The sequence below is a fragment of the Sinocyclocheilus grahami genome, unplaced genomic scaffold (genome assembly GCF_001515645.1).
Source record: "Sinocyclocheilus grahami isolate Dianchi unplaced genomic scaffold, SAMN03320097.WGS_v1.1 scaffold3357.1, whole genome shotgun sequence".
In the NCBI taxonomy this organism is placed as follows: domain Eukaryota; kingdom Metazoa; phylum Chordata; class Actinopteri; order Cypriniformes; family Cyprinidae; genus Sinocyclocheilus; species Sinocyclocheilus grahami.
The window spans coordinates 11879-17207 of record NW_015508493.1 but is presented as its reverse complement, the minus strand read 5'-3'; positions in this window follow the sequence as shown (position 1 = coordinate 17207).

Below are 5329 nucleotides of genomic sequence, written 5' to 3'. Positions count from 1 at the left end.
TGTGACATTTTTAGCATAGTGATTGATATCAGCTCATGCTTTAGTAAGTGCTTAACAGTCTTTACAGCCTCTTGCCCTGTTGTGTGCCTTGTCAGAAGTAGGTCAAATCGTCCGTCTTCCACAAAACAATCAAACGATGCAGTTTCCTTGATGAAAATCAGGTATCATGGGGTTAGAGCCCAGACAGAAGACAGCACTGTATTGATTCAAAGGCCTGGAGGGTCATGCTAATGGAAACTGGTATTGTGCTGTAGCAAATTTATACATATTAATATAAACAGTGGTCCAGACACATGAACAATGTACACAAATGCATGCACATCAGTACACACTGACACTGACCGATTGAGACCTCAGGATTTGCTGCTTATGGAATGTCTGTATCAGCTAATGGGATACAGGAGGGGGGAGCAGCTGTTGCCATGACAACAGCGTAAGCTTGCCATATGGAGGGGGAGGGGGAAAGCAGGCATCTAATAAATGCCAATGAGCGGTGGATGGAGACGTCTGCAGTGTTGGCAGATGGACTCAATTTACCACAGGGAACATTCACATATACAAACCTGAGAAATGATTTAACTGGCAGAATAAAAGCTTTTCAGCTAAAGTGCCAGTATATTTTGAGAACTGTCAGTATTCTGAATCTGTTCAGCCTTGCTGTCAGAAAATGAAGCTGAATACAAGCGAAGACACAAGTGATGTTGAAAAGAAAAAAATTGAACTGGCAGATATTTAAAACTTTTCTGCTGAAGTTTTTGAGAAATGTTTGGAAGATTTCTGTTCAGCTTTTATTGTAAAATAAAAGAACCTGAAAGCAAGGGAGGAAAAAAAACACATTCAGATGGCATCCAAATACACAGTACATAGTATGTTCGAATTCAAGGCATCCATAAAACAAGTGCCAAAAATTATGCAGATGACCTACTACCTTCAGTGAGATTCTGAATTCCCCTGAGGTCAAGGGAGAGGGTTTGTGAATGGCACTGAACCGACACAACTGATGCTGTAGGTCAATAATCTGCTATTTTTGTCCGACAAACAAACCAGACAGGACAGTAGGTTAACTTCAGTTGACGTGAATTTGAAAAGTAGTGTGTACTGATGTATTTCCGTGGTTGAAACAAGATACCTTCTGATGTTCATTCATGTTTATTTCATGCTATTTCATGCACGTGCCGCTTGAACAGAGGTGCTACAGTAGGCCACAGAACACTATTTATTGTTTTAATCTTATAAAAATGACAAAAAATAGCCTGCTCTGTCTTGTCTGTCGGCAAGTTGTCAGTGTCCTCTTTGCTCCGCAATTTATTTTTCACTGCGTGAGAGAGAGAGCCATGGCTTGTCAGACATAGCAACAATAACGAAGGGGGAATAAGGTTTCACGACGGTTCAATTGTACTACTTACAAAGTTTTTCAGTGTCTCCATGTTTTAGATTCAAATTCCAGCATGGTCAAATTAATACACCTGTGCCATAAAATGGTAGTTTTGTATCTCATATAGGCACCAGAGGTGGTGTGTGGAGGTGTCATTAAGGAATGGGACTACAGACCTGGGGCCTCATTTATAAAACTCTCTATAGATTTCATCCTAAAAGTGTATGTACGCTCAAAAGCTAGATTTTTGGCATACGCACAAAAGTTTTCAGATTTATAAAAACATGCGTATGCCAGAACCTGTGCAAAAATCCCTTTATAAATCCCAATCAGAGGAAGATTGTGCGTACGTGCATCTCCACCCCGATTCCTCCCCGAAATCACCATATATGGAGCTTATTGTTATGTAAACTTTATCACAGTAAATGTTCCACCAGTGTCCTTCATTTCCAGAATTAGGCACCAATCAGAGAGAGTATTTCTTTGTTTAAAAACGTGAGACGCAGGCAGTGGAACGCGAGACAAGCGACAATTGTCAAGCACGTCTGTCTAGCGCATGTTTGCCTAAATCATTGGAAAAACAGCGTAGTGGAATATTGCTTTCTGTGTGAATGGCCACTTAGAGTGTATAGCTCTTGGTTGCCAAAGCACTGTTTACAAACAAAATAAAATGGAGGGAGGACACAGAGATTCAATTAATTAAATGTATGGCAAACACCCAAAGATTCCAGTCTGACCTCAATAGACATAATTCCTTAAACATAATGAATGAACACAGAACAGGCATGGTAGGTCTGGATTTGTGCCTAGATTATACGCAATAAATACACACACTTTTGTGTTACGACATGCCATTGAAATAACTGCGTCAATGGTGCAATGAACAGAGAAATGATTGACTATAAGGATTAGCTGTCCAAACTTATTCATATTTGTTCAAGAGAAACCAGTTGGTACAATCCTACAAGATTGAAACAACATTTCTTTTCAGGCCAGAAATTAGATTTTTTGTAACTGTGAGTTTGTGTGCAAGCTAACAAGAAAAATATAAAGAGGTCAAAAATAGTTTATCTGTTCTGCTGGGGTTTTGTAGAACAGCTTGTGTGGATATAGTATGTCTCCTTATCTTTAATCTTTTCTATCTCCTTCAAAATAGTTTTGGCTTTAACATGCCATTTTGGGCTTATCAGCTTTATCACTTATACTTATCTGTAAATATACTTGCTATTTTTGGACAGTCAGCAGTTTGAGGTAAATCAGACATTATCATTCAGCCTTTGCTTTAGAACGGTTTACAGTAAAAAAGCAGCTGCAGGGTTGATGTGATTATGGTTGGATCTCCTGCTGCAACATGATCTCATAAACCACATTCTCATAAACATGTGATTTACAAATCCCTATCCTTGTCTTTAATGCAAATCTGACAACATATTTAATATATAAATATTATTTATGTGGAAAAAATTATAAAAAAGCTGTTTTCTGATTTAAAAGGGCAAATCTTTTCAGAAGTCATACGGGCATGATAACGTACATCACAAATCCCAAAATTGCACTTAGTTACTGTTTTCTGCTATAAATGAAATGCCAACTGTGTGTTCCTTTCAGGTTTGTTTGTTAAATGTAAACAACACGTGTGTTCATGACAGTCAAGCTCTTATTATTGCTACACCCTGTTATTGAGAAACACCCAGAGTGCTTGTTCAGACTGGATAATGTTTGACTCAGAACACAAACACTACAGGAGCAAGCTAAGACATGTCTGAGTGCTCTCACAATCTCACTACACTGACGTGAAGATATTCTACAAATCATATTTACATCTTACAAGGTCAAAGTATGTCATTTGTTCTGTATTTAATCTGCATTTTAAGGCATATTCAACACTGTTTGATTGAGAACATGTAGCCCAGTGCAAACCAAAATAAAGAAAAGCTAATTAGCCAAGCAGCCCAGAAGACAGGCAGTCAAAGCTTGTCTGGATTTACGTTCTCCAGCTGGGGACCCCTCACGACCACCTCTGACCCTCCGGTCCCACAAAGACCAGGGCTGAAGTCTCAGTGAGGCTGTCCGTGTGTGGGAATTGCTTCCTGAGAGGGAGTGGTTTAAAAAAAGAGAAGAACAAAGAGAAGAACAAAGAACTCTTTGTTGTAATTCCCCAAACCACCCATCATTTAATCTAATGTGGCAAGATACTGTTTCTACAATGTCTAAGGTGTTTTTCAGGGATAATGGTGTAGATTTTAGTTTAGGATGAGTGTTTCCTGACTTTTTTCAAGCTTAGACATTATTACCGCAGCGCTCCCTATTAATATAATAAGGACAGAAATATTACATAACTCTTTAATTCCTTTAGTTGGATTGCTCATGCAAGCTTTCTACTATAGTTGTTCTAAGACTTTATAAGAAGACACAAAGATGAGTTTGAGCTCCTGTGACTGGCAGAATCACCTTCCTCATCGCTAGCTTCCACCCCCACCCCCTGCCAGCTTTCATCAGGGGGAAGTTGTTCTTCTATTACTGACTAATAATGTCTCAGCCATGAATCAACCTTTGCACAAGGAGTCGCTCTCTCTCTCTCTCTCTCTCTCTCTCTCTCTCTCTCTGTCTAATTTTCGCTCTTCTTGTTTTTGTAGTTGTGCCATTCTACCTGCTTTAGAAGGAACAATGAATGACTTGGTCCTTTCCTCCATGAGAAATGTTTGCCTGTGAGGGCCAATAAAGGTAACTTGAATTTAGGGCTTCAGTAGTCAGCAGCTTTAGACATTTATTTGTATGATGCTGGAGAAATGCCTTTCAGCCCTTTGATTAAATTGAAGTTCTGTTTAGCTTGACTCATTAATATGTCCAACCATGTTGTGTGCATTCTATGGAATGGCAATATTCCTACTTATTTTTCAGTAAATGTTAGCATGTTAATTCATCAATTCATTCACCATAATATTCATTAACCAATATTGGTTTCATTGGAATTTTTTATATATTATCTGTCTAAATACATTCACTGTTATCCAATTGTATGTTCTGAATCAATTGCATAACGTCTACATTTTTCAAGCACACAGATTAGTCACAGTACTTGCACCAGTAAGGATCCCCTGACTCATGCTATTGATTTAGCAATGCTAACAGCCTAGCGCTCTCACTATTTTTCACAGAATTTGCTAAATAAATGTCAGAGTCATCAAAAAGTGTGGATGAATGGTCAGCATTTGACTAATGACATTTAAGATGCCAAATTAATCACATTCCCACACACAATTCTGTCACAGCTAAAGATAACAAATGATGCTCAGCGCAAAACATGTCTAGTGGGGGAGAATAAATGGTTGGGAAAGCCTTTAAAAATCACAGCCCAGATAGTTTTGAGCCAAAAAATAGATTGTTCATTTAATATCAAACCTTCAATTTAAAAAATGTGCTTGCAGATTGAACTGTTTAATTGAAGAGGGAATTTAAAAAAATGTTGTTCCATGTTCATGATCATTACTTGATATTAGAATCTGTAAAGTTAACATAATAGTGCAAATAGTACATATTACAACCTAAATGATATTAAGACCTTTTAAAGGAGTACTGCCCCATAACAGATTTTCTATCTTTTTTTTCTGAGAGGATATGACTATGTCTTTATTGGTCTGAAACATAATCTTTGATGCAGAATGATTACATTGTTAATCTTTGTACAAAGAAACAACTGCAAACTGTACAGCATGGAGCAGAAGAAACAACTGTTGACCGTGACCAATGAAAACGGGAAAAACCACAAGAGAGTCAATAGATCCCTGTGAAGATGTAATCTGTGCTCATGGAAGCAAGATGGCATGACAGATGTTGACCACAGAAGACCTTCCCTGACAGAACAGTCACTAGAAGAATGGCAGAAGACTATATAGCAACTTTTTGTGGTGAAGAGAAGTGGAAAGGAGTGTAAACAGAAGTATGTGTGTCATA